General features: G+C 44.1%; 1 non-coding gene across 1 annotated transcript; it reads right to left on the reverse strand.

The window, feature by feature from the left end:
• Window positions 1-10,572: 10,572 nt before the first annotated feature.
• On the reverse strand, window positions 10,573-10,710 carry LOC114807010. The gene has a single exon (XR_003755063.1). It is a non-coding gene; the product is annotated as a small nucleolar RNA SNORA7 (small nucleolar RNA).
• Window positions 10,711-12,597: the final 1,887 nt, after the last annotated feature.

A 12,597-nucleotide genomic window follows, 5' to 3' on the forward strand; every position in this document is an offset into this window, starting at 1 on the left:
ATTCAATTAGCTCTGCCACCAACTACTCATCTTGGATGCTCTTCCATTATATCCCCACCCACACTCTTTGCTCCTCTAATACCAACCTACTCACTATGCCTCACTCTCATCTCTTGCTCTTGACCTCTTGCTTACACCATCGCTCCTGCCTGGAACTCCTGCCAGTGACTCCTCTGCCACCCACCTGCTATCACTCCTCGACTCTGCCAACCTCCTGCTCCACCACACCTTGCCCACTCACCGACTTGGTCACACCCTCGATCTCATCATCATCTACTGCTGCACTATCTCCTCCTTCACCAACTCTGAAATCCCTCACTCAGACCATAATCTTCTCACCTGCCTCCTCTCTCACACTCAATACCCCTGCAAATCTGTACTACTTCCCCAAAGAGACCTCCACTCCCTTGATCCCATCCATCTCTCCAAAAGCATCTCTCCCCCACCTTGCCCCCCATCCTCTCTTCCCAATCTGTATGATCAGGTTACCACTCTCAACTCCACCCTCTCTACCCATCTCAACTCACTCGCACCCCTTTCCTTCTGCCGCTCTCGCTCCACTAACCCACAGCCCTGGGTAACTACCTCTGTCCGCCTCCTACGCTCTTATGCTCGAGCTGCTGATCGCTGCTGGTGAAGGGCCAAGCACCAAGCCAACCTTATCCATTGCAAATTTATCCTTTCCTGCCTTAACTCTGCATTCTCCTACGCCAGGCAAAACAACTCTTCTTCCCTCATTGACACCCATGCCCATCACCCCCGCCAATTGTTCCAGACCTTTAATTCTCTCCTCAGGCCCCCTCTTCCTCCCCCTCCCCCATCCCTCACCCCCAACGATCTGGCCACCTACTTCATACGAAAATTAACACAATCAGGTCTGAGCTCCCCGAAGTCACCCCTCCCTCTTCTGCCTCCGACCCCCGCCCCAACCCTCTCCCCTACTTTCCCTTCTTTCCCTGCAGTATTCTCAGAGGAGATCTCCTCCCTCCTCGCAAGTGCCACCCCCTCCACCTGTGCTTCGGACCCCATTCCCGCTCACCTTATAAAAACCATCGCCCCTTCCCTCCTCCCCTCCTTAACTTCTATCTTTAACCGCTCACTCTCCAGTGGCTTCTTTCCCTCTGACTTCAAACATGCCCATGTCTCCCTCATCCTAAAAAAACCCTCTCTCGACCCCACTTCCCCTTCGAGTTATCGCCCTGTCTCCCTTCTACCCTTCCTTTCCAAGCTCCTAGAACGAGTCATCTATACTCGCTGCCTAGAATTCCTTAACTCCAATTCTCTCCTGGACCCCCTCCAATCTGGCTTCCATCCCCTCCACTGTACCGAGACTGCTGTCTCAAAGGTCACCCATGACCTCCTTCTTGCCAAATCCAATGGCTCCTACTATATCCTAATCCTCCTTGACCTCTCAGCTGCCTTTGACACTGTAGACCATCCCCTTCTCCTCCACATCTTATCTCACTTTGGCTTCACAGACTCCGTCCTCTCCTGGTTCTCCTCTTATCTTTCTGGCCATTCATTCTCGGTCTCCTTCGCAGGCTCCTCCTGCCCCTCCCATCCTCTAATTGTAGGAGTTCCTCAAGGGTCAGTTCTTGGCCGCCTTCTGTTCTCCATCTACACTCACTCCCTTGGTGAACTCATTTGCTTTCACGGCTTCAACTATCATCTCTATGCAGATGACACACAAATCTACATCTCTGCCCACTCCCCCTCCCTCTCCCCCTCCCTTCAGGTTCATATCTCCTCCTGCCTCCAGGAAGTCTCTACCTGGATGTCTGCCCGCCACCTAAAATTCAACATGTCCAAAACTGAGCTCCTTATCTTCCCTCCCAAGCCCTGTCCTCTTCCTGACTTCCCTATCACTGTGGATGGTACGACCATCCTTCCCCTCTCTCAAGCCCGCCACCCTGGTGTCATCCTTGACTCGGCTCTCTCATTCACCCCACACATCCAATCCATCACCAAGACCTTCCGGTCTCACCTTTGTAATATTGCCAAGATCCATCCTTTCCTCTCCACCCAAACGACTATCTTGCTGGTACAAGCTCTCGTAATATCTCGGCTGGATTATTGTGTCAGCCTTCTCTCTGATCTCCCTCCCTCCTCCCTCTCCCCACTCCAGTCTATTCTTCATTCCCCTGCCCGGATCATCTTCCTGCAGAAACGCTCTGGGCATGTCACTCCCCTTCTTAAAAACCTCCAATGGTTGCCTATCAACCTCCTCACGAAACAAAATCTTCTCACTGTAGGCTTCAAGGCTCTCCATCACCTTGCCCCCTCCTACCTCTCCTCCCTTCTCTCTTTCTACTGCCCACCCCGTAGGCTCCGCTCCTCGGCCGCCCACCTCCTCAATGTCCCCCATTCCCGCCTATCCCGCTGTCGACCTCTGGCCCATGTCCTCCCGCTGTCTTGAAATTCCCTCCCTCCTCACCTCCACCAAACTCTCTTCCCCTCTTCAAAGCCCTACTGAGAGCTCACCTCCTCCAAGAGACCTTCCCAGATTGAGCTTCCCCTTTTCCCTCTGCTCCCTCTCTGCCCCCCCTTCACCTCCCCTCAGCTAAACCCCCTTTCCTCCCATTTCCCTCTGCTCCTCTCCCTCTCCCTTCCGCTCCCCTCAGCACTGTGCTCGTCTGCTCATTTGTATATATGTTTATTACCCTATTTATTTTGTTAATGAGATAGATGTACATCCCCTTGATTCTATTTATTGCTGTTGTTTTTTTCTGTCTCCCCCCATTAGACTGTAAGCCCGTCAATAGGCAGGGATTGTCTCTATCTGCTGCCGAATTGTACATTCCAAGTGCTTAGTACAGTGCTCTGCGCATAGTAAGCACTCAATAAATACTATTGAATGAATGTATGTATGAATGAATGAATGAATGAATGAATGAATGAACTCCTTCATATCTGACAGGCCACTCCTTTCCCCATCTTCAAAGCCTTACCAAAATTGTACCTCCCCCAACAAATCTTCCCTGACAAATTTCTCACCTCCCCATCCTGTTTTCCATCCCTACTGCATTAACTATGCTCTTGAGTGTTTACCCTCTATACACTTAGGAACCCATCCAACTCCTTACCCCCTATTTTTATACTACCTGAAATTTATTTAAATGTCTTATTCCTCTGCTAGATTATTAGTTCTTTGAGGGCAGGGATGTAATCTACTTATTTTATTGTACTTCCCAAATGCTCAGTATGGTACTCTACACACTGTATGTACTCAATGTGTACTATTGACTGATTGATTCTCCACAGTTTTAGTGTAGACCTGACCCATGTGGCTGACTGTTAGGACTAGGGCTTGAGAGTGGAAACAAATATGAATTGTACAAATCTTTCCGAACTTATCATAGCTGAGAAGCAAAGTGGCCTAGTGGACAGAGCACAGGCCTGAGCCTGAAGGATCTGGGATCTAATCCCGGCTCCACCACTTGTCTGCTATGTGACCTTGGGCAAGTCACTTCACTTCTCTGTGCCTCTATTTTCTCATCTATAAAATGGGAATTAAGAATGTGAGCCCTATGTGGGACATGTTCTGTGTGCAGCACTTAAATACCATTAAAGAAAGAGCTTCAGCAACATCATCAATTGTAGGTATCAAGCTCTTACTGTGTGGAGAGCAGTGGTACTCTGTCCTTAGGACATACACCTAAAGTAAGAGATACTAACCCTGTCCCTGGGATGCTAAAAATCTAATGGGGAGAGTTAATAATAATAATAATTGTGGTATTTGTTAAGCACTTACTATATGCCAGCCACTGTACTAAGCACTGGGATGGATACAAGCAAATCAGTTGGACACAGTCCCTGTCCCACATGGAGTTCACAGTTTTAATTCCCATTTTACAGCTGAGGTAACTGAGCAGAGAGAAGTGAAGTGACTTGTCCAAGGTCACACAGCAGACAGGTGGCAGAGCCAAGATGAGAACCCAGGTCCTTCTGACTTGCAGGCCTGTGCTTTATTTAGAGAAGCAGCGTGGCTCAGTAGAAAGAGCATGGGCTTGGGAGTCAGCGGAAATGGGTTCGAATGCCGGTTCTGCCACTTGTCAGCTGTGTGACTGTGGGCAAGTCACTTCACTTCTCTGTGCCTCAGTTCCCTCTTCTGTAAAAATGGGGATTAAAACTGTGAGCCTCACGAGGGACAACCTGATTACCCTGTATCTACCCCAGTGCTTAGAACAGTTCTCTGCACATAGTAAGCACTTAACAAGTACCAACATTATTATTATTATTATCCACTAAGCCATGCTGCTTCTCTTATTGTGGGCACCAATGGCTAATTATTCAGAGAAAGAGTTTAGCTACAAATGGTAAAAACAGCATGTTGAGAGAAAATTAACTGAAGAAAATGACTACAAAGTAGTACTTGAATTTTTTCACATAATTAATCAACCATTTATGCTTGTTGCACAATTGGAAAATTATTATTTCTAGAAAAAAACAAATCAAGTTGTTTTTGTTGTGATTGTTTTGGTGTTGAACAACATTTCTGTGGCTATGATTGGTTGTTGAATGTTTGATTCCCAAATTATTGGTTGGCCATAGATAAAATGATGCTTCCTGTCTGGAGAAAGTAAGAGGAATCCACCCATGCTATCCAATTCACTGCCTCTCTTTAGTTCAAAATCTCCATCAATGTTCATGAAACTAAACTGAGCCCATTAACATGGAATGTGTTTATGCTGAGGAACAGACTGAACAGTATATTCAACTACAAATATTTGTGATTTTGGTGATGAAAACTTTATTTGAATATAGTACATATTTGCAGGCATGCTGTAAAGCTAAAGAAGTGAACACACTGCTTTTAGTGAAGACACAAATCAGACATCAGAAGAAGGCAGTTTTTATCGTGCTTTGCTTTTTGACCAAGTGCTATGATAGATCAGATCTACAGTAGTAAATATTACAAATAATTCTGAACTTAAAATTAATTTTGGTATCAATTAAAAAAATCTGCACTTAATTGAAGCCAAAGTATATTTTGGAATCTGCACTACATGGCTGTCCTGCCACCGTAGACTTGGATTCAGTGGCAGTTGAACAATTCAGGCAAGTGGTAGATTTCTTGGGGAAGCGGGTGACAAATTATTCAAATTTCTGTACTTGGATAGATTTCATGGGGAATTTTGAAAAACATTTTCCAAATCAAAAAATCCTCTTGTGATCTGGGCCTATGTAGTTTACAGTACCTGTGATACTACATACACACCTGTGGAAAGAGTGCCTTGCAAACAGGATCATTTTATTTGGAATCATATACCTCTAACCCTGCCCAGAAACCATGACTCTTTGCCCATGACAGTCTGCATTTTAGACTTTTCCATTTCTCAGTCACTCTCCCGCAGTATGCCCAATAGCAGCCCCTGGAGCCACGTTAGGCTGGAAGAGGGAAAGGTGAGTAGCCCTCAGCCCCCAGAAAATCCAGGCATCAAATACCAAAGTCTAAAATGCAGACTGTCATGGGCAAAGAGTTGGGAGAAACAGATAGAAAAATTGGAGGGATAGCTGGTTGGGGAGAAATGGTCTGGTGTAATAACTCCAACAGTAACATGCCACAGGTTTGTCCCACATGCGAGGAGAGAAGGGAATAGGACAGTTTAAAGAGCAGTAATAATAACCATAATCATAATAATTGTGGTAATAAATCAATCAATAGTATTTATTGAGCGTTTACCGTGGGCATTGAACTACGTCCTTGGGAGAGTACGATTCAATAGAGTTGGTAGACACGTTCTCATTGTACCTTCATCTCGTCTCTCTCACCGCCGACCTCTCACCCACATCCTACCTCTAGTCTGGAACATCCTCCCTCCTCATATCAGATAATTGCTCTCCCCCACTTCAACACCTTATTGAACATATACAATGCGTCACCAAATTCTGCTGGTCTCACCTTCACAACATCACCAAGATCCTCCCTTTCCTCTCTATCCAAACTGCTACCATGTTAGTACAGTCAATCATCCTATCCCAACTGGATTACAGCATCAGTTGCCTTTCTGACCTCCCAACCTCCTGTCTCTCCCTACTTCAATCCATACTTCACTCTGCTACTTGGATTATCTTTCTACAGAAACGTTCTGGGCATGTCACCCCCCTCTTCAAAAATCTCCAGTGGTTGCCTGTCAACCTCTATATCAAGCAAAAACTCCTCACTATTGGCTTCAAAGCTCTCCATCACCTTGCCCCCTCTTACCTCACCTCCCTTCTCTCTTTCTACATCCCATCCCACACACTCCACTCTTCTGGTACTAACCTTCTCACTGTGCCTCATTGTCCCACCAATGAACCCAGCCCACATTTTACCTCTGGCCTGGAATGCCCTCCCTCCTCAAATCCACCAATCACACTTCCACCCTTCAAAGTCCTACTGACAGTTCACCTCCTCCAAGAGGCCTTCCCAGGCTAAGCTCCCCTTTTCCTCATTTCCTCCTCCCCTCCCTGTTACCTCGATTTGCTCCCTCTGCTCCATCCCCCTCCCTGCTCCACTGCACATGTGTATATATGTAGATATCTATAATTCTGTTTATATTGATGCCTGTTTACTTGTTTTGATGTCTGTCCCCCACCTTCTAGACTACAAGCCCGGTATGGGCAGGGATTGTCTCTCTTTATTGCTGAATTGTACTTTCCAAGTACTTAATACAGTGCTCTGCACACAGTAAGCACTGAATAAATATGATTGAAGGAATGAATTGAAGGTACATCTCCTCCAAGAAGCCTTCCCTGACTAAGCTCTCCTCTCCTTTTCTCCCACTCCCTTCTGCGCCACTCTAATTTGTTCCTTCATTCATCCTCCCTCCCATCCCCACAGCACATATGTATATATCTGCATATATCTGTAATTTATTTATTTGTCTATTTGTATTAATGTGTCTTTTCCCCTCTAAACTGTGTGATTGCTATGGGAAGGAATGTGTCTGTTTATTTTTATATTGTACTCTCCTAAGCACTTAATACAGTGCTTTGCTCACAGTAAGCGCTCAATAAATATGATTGGATGAATTGAATGAATGTTCTCTGCCCTAGAAGAGTTTACAGTCTTGCAATCTATTGGTAAGGACAAGCATTGAAATAAGTTACAGAAAACGATGCTTGTGAAATGCCTACTATGTCTTAAATCCTGGGGTCGATGGAATATAAACAGATTGGACACAGTCCCCGTTCTCACATGGGTCTCAGACTCTAAGTGTTTTGTCCCCATTTTACAGATGATGTAACCGAGGCACAGGGAAGTGAAGTGACTTGCTTCGGGTCTCAGAACAGTCAAGTGGTGAGGCCAGGATTACAACTCTGTCCTCTGTCTCCCAGGCCCGTGTCCTTTCAATGTCATTTCTTTCTGAATCTGGAAGCAGCTTCATGAGCCTTATTGATCCAACCAAAGCCACCAAATTTCTCATGCTGTTCCTGGGACAGACTCCTGGGGCAGACAGGCTGTACTAACACATTCAATATCCACATTTATACAACTTCACACCTGCATCTTGGAGCCAATCCCAAATCAATCCTGCAGTATCATCACCATTTTTCCAGAGAGTTGTCCAGTTACCCAGATTATCCTGATCATTGTTACCAGAGTACATTCCTGAAACCTGAATTACCTGGACAAATTATCCAGCATTTTCAAATTCTTTGAATATTTAACTCTCCAGTTAATTTGGCCTAAGTAAACACATTTCTGCACTTTCAAGATGAATAATAGGGAAGAAAGCAGAGCAATTTAGCCCTTCTGGTTTATTGGTGCATTAGCATTTCTTTTACTACCAACACAATTCTTCTTAGAAAATCCTTCTTCTCATTTGAAATCATGACATCTCCCCCAAATAATCCTTGTAGTTATTGTACACCCAAATCATGTTTAGTTACATCTATATTCACTTAGAAATGTTTTTCTCAGGCTAAATTAATTCCAAAGGAGTTTTATGATGAGACCTTTGCAAAGTTTCCATCTTCTGTCACATTTAAAATTGTAATTATGTTGAAGCAGGTTAAAGAAGTGCAAACATTTTGCTCTATTACTTTCTCCAGACTTAGCCTATTTTTGAAAGTATTATTTGATAGCCATATAGGCTTTTATTGTCAACTGAACTGTCACCTTGAAAGTGCAAGAAAAATGTATTTCCATCTTATAATTGAGATATTTTAATAGAGAAAAACATGGTATACTTTAATCACCAGAACAATTGCACAGAATTGTAGAAGATTCTTATGTTCTGTGTACATGAGGCAAAATAGAGGAGCAGTTTGCTGTAGTGGAAAGAGCCTGGGCCTGGGAGTCAGATGACCTGAGCTCTAATTCTGGTTTTCCCATCTGTCAGCTGTGTGACCTTGGGCAAGCCATTAACTTCTCTGTGCTTCGGTTTCCTCTCTGTAAAATGGGGATTCATTATCTGATCTCTCTCTGTCTTAGACTGTGAGTCCCATGTGGGATATGAATTGTGTCCAACCTGATTATCTTCTATCTACCCGAGCACTAAGCATAGCGCAGAAAAGAATTCTTAGATGAACACCTCTCAACAGCCCAGTTGTTTATGATGGCCTGTTCAGGATGATGATGGTGATGATTAGTCAATTAATCCATCAGTGATATTTATTGAGCGCTTCCTGTGTGCAGAACATTGTGTTAAGCACTTGTGAAAGTATCACACAACAAAGTTGGTAGATGTGATCCCTGCCCACAAGGAGAGTACAATCTACAGGAGGAGACATACCTGCAAATAGATTGGGGATGGAGGGAGCATAGTGGTAATAACATTTTTTTTTTACCAAAATGCTTTGACATTGTCAGTCTCATTTTAATCTTGTAATATCCCTTCGACGTTGGGAGAGGAAGACATTTATCCACAGTTTACAGAAGAGGAAACCAAGGCTCTGAGAGGTTAAGTGATTTGACCAAGTTCACACTGCAGGCTAGTGGCAGAACAGGACAAGAGAAATTTGCTTAGGTGGATCAAAATTCATTCCAGTTCATTCTGAGATCTTTATTTGGTCTTCTGGAGACAACTGGTCCATGCAAGACATGTAAGAAATCTCCCTATGGTATCTGCCAGCACCTCAAGCTCCTCAAATTCATCTTCCCTGCTAAGTCCTTCCTCATCTAACTCTGTCATCACAGTTGGCATTACCACCGTCCTCCCAGGTTTGGTCATTATCTATGAGTCCTCACTCTTTTTCAACTCTTGCATTCAGTCTGTAGCTTAATCCTATCAGCTTTTTCTCCCCAACATTTCCTAGATACTGGACTAGGAGTGCACTGATGTGAAGGCGACAATTTCTGAAATGCTCAGTGTGACTCAGTTGAACAGAACTGTGGCCAAAAGGAATAGATCATTTGAAAAATCAATTCAGGAAAAAAAACTTTGACCAACTTGTGTAAAAGCTCCATGGGAATCATTATGGCTGTGAATATTCAGGATGGGAGGAGAGTTGAGAAAATTTAGAGGGAAAAAAATGCTTTTATGGAGAAAATGTACAGATTTGGAACCAGAATTACCCTGCTTTCCACTTCATTTTACTCTGGTGATAAACCAGAATTACAAAAATAAAAATAAAAATAGGCCTTGAAAGTAAAAGAGACCAGAATGTATTTCCTCTCTCTGGGCACTAGGAAAAGATGCATGATGAAAGCCGATGACAGCTGAACTGATATCATGTAGGCAGAGGGGAGTGGGTTCTATAGAAAAACAGAGAAAGAGAGTCTAGCAGAGGTGAATCGTTTCTATAGACCAGCAGAGAATGTGAATTTGGCTGGGATTTGATTATTTTCTACCCAATACATCTATAAGGCTTTGTGCTTAGGCATAAAAATAAAGTAAACCCTAGAGATTTTGCAGATGATTGGCGATATGGGATATTGAATAGGTTCCACATTTGGTGTTTCAGGAGGATTCCTACTGGTAAAAGTGAAGGAGAAACTTGGTAATTGTCCAGAGGATTTGGACCATAAAGACAGTTAATACAGATTATTAGTGGAGCAATAATAATTGTGGCATTTGTTAAGCACTTACTCTATGCCAAGCACTGTACTAAGCACTAGGGTAGATACAATAAGTGCAGATTGGGCACAGTCCCGGCCCCTCACAGGACTCACAGTCTAAGCAGGGTGCTCTAGTGAAACCTACAGGGTGCTTGGTGACAGGAGATCTGGATTCAAATCCCATCTCTGCCACTGCCATGCTGTTTGATGTTAGGGAAGTTACTTCAGTTCTGTGTCTCAGTTTCCTCATCTGTAAAACAGAGATAATAATGCATGCCTCTCCCTAATTCACATAGTTTTAATCATATAATTAAATGATGGGAGCATATTCTGGAAAAATCTAAAAGACACTCTCAGTAATAGTCTTGTCTTATGCTGTCGAGTTGTTTCCAACCCATAGCAGCTCCATGGACAGATCTCTCCCAGAATGCCCCACTCTCCATCTGCAATCATTCTGGTAGAGTATCCATAGAGTTTTCTTGGTAAAAATGCGGAAGTGGTTTACCATTTCCTCCTTCCACAGTAAACCTGAGTCTCCGCCCTCGACTCTCTCCTGTGTGGCTGCTGCCCAGTGCAGGTGAATTTTGACTTGTAGCAGATTACCTTCCACTCTCTAGCCACTGTCCAAGCTAGGAATGGAATGGGTAGGCCTCTGCTTGACGCTCCCTCCTGTAGCTGAGCCTAGTAGTGTACTGGAAACTCTCCAGGTGCCATCCTGAGAGGGGGCTTAGTAATAGTAGTAATGGAATTTATTGAGCATCCTGAATGCAATATATTGTACTAAACAATTGGGAAGTATAACAGGCATGTTCCCTCCTTACAAGGTGCTTACACTCAAATGGGGGAGACATATAAAATAAACACTTCCAGTGAGTTTCATAAAACTACAATTGACTTATTGTTATGGTATTCATTAAATCCTTACTCAGGGCCAGGTCCTGCACGGAGCACTGAGGTAGATACAAGCTAATCAGGTTGTACAGTCCATGGCCCAACATGGAGCTCACAGTCTTTATCCCCATTTTACAGATGAGGCAACTGAAACCCAGAGAAGTTAAGTGACTTGTCCAAGGTCACACAGCAGATAAGATGAGGAGTCAGGATTAGAACCCAGCTCTGCTGAATCCCAGGTCTGGGCTCTTTCCACTATATTCACACAGAAGCTAAGGGCTGACTTATATACGTGAATATGCAAGTATAATTAGTCAATGGTATTTATTGAGCCACTCTGTGGAATACACTTTACTAAGTTCTTGGGAAAGTACAATACAATGGACTTGAAAGATGTGATCCCCATTTTCAAGGAACTTACAGTGCACAGGGAGAGACAGATATTAAAATAAATTACGGATAAGGGAAATAGTAGAGTACAAGAGAATGGGAGCACTTTGGAGTTGGAGTAATTATTAAATCACTTAAGGGGTACACAGAAAAGTACATAGTAATTGTAGAAGGGAGGGTTTATAGGAGAAATGAGGACTTAGGGAAGTCCTCTCAGAGGAGATGTGATTTTAGTAGGGCTTTGAAAGTGGGAGAGTGGAAGTCTGCTGGATCTGAAGGGTTAAGCATCTCCAGGCCAGAGGGAGATGTGGGCAAGGGGTAGGCCATGGGATAGACAAGATCGAGGTACAGAGAGTAGGTTGGTGATAGAGGAGCAGAGTGAACGGATTGAGTTGTGAGAGGTCAGTGAGGTAAGGTAGGAGGGAGAGAGTTGATTGAGTGTCTTAAAGTGGATGAGACGTGGAAAGAGCATGGGCCTGGAGATCAGGGGCCCTGGGTTGTAATTCTGGATTTATGACTTGCCTGGTGTGTGATCTTGAGCAAGTCACTTAACTTCTCCTGCGCCTCAGTTCCCTCATCTGCCAAATGGGGATTCAGTGACTGTGCTCCATCTTACTAAGACTGTAAGCCCCATATGGGACCTGATGATCTCATATCTACCCCAGATATTACTATAATGCTTGTCATATTAATTAATTATGGTATTTGTAAGCATTTACTATGTGCCAGGCACTCTACTAAGCCCTGGGGTGGATACAAGCAAACCAGGTTGGACACAGTTCCTGTCCCACGTAGGGCGCACAGTCTCAATCCCCATTTTCCAGATGAGGTAACTGAGGCCCAGAGAAGTGAAGTGACTTGCTCAAGGTCACACAGCAGACAAATGGTGGAGCTGGGATTAGAACCCATCACCTTATGACTCCCAGACCCATGCTCTATCTAATAGGCCATACTGCTTTTCATGTAGTTAAATGCACATAGTAAGCATTTAACAAAAAACACAATAATTATGGCAAGGAGTTTCTGTCTGATGCAGAGGTGGATGGGCAACCATTACAGGATTTTGAGGAGCAGGGAGATGTGGACTGAGCTGATCTGGGCAGCAGCGTGAAGTGTGGACTGGAGAGGGGAGAAAAAAGAACTGCAAAAGGCTGTGATTTATTTCTTTTATAACCACAAAATGGATTTGAGACACTCCAACAGTTGTCTTTCTCCTATGTATCCACACTCTTTTACTCCACCCTAGCTCACACTCTTTGTTCCTCCCAAATGTATTTTCTCATTGAGCCTCATTCTCAACTCTCATGCCTCTGATCCATTGCTTCTGCTTT

Source organism: Ornithorhynchus anatinus, chromosome X1 (genome assembly GCF_004115215.2).
Source record: "Ornithorhynchus anatinus isolate Pmale09 chromosome X1, mOrnAna1.pri.v4, whole genome shotgun sequence".
Taxonomy (NCBI): Eukaryota; Metazoa; Chordata; class Mammalia; order Monotremata; family Ornithorhynchidae; genus Ornithorhynchus; species Ornithorhynchus anatinus.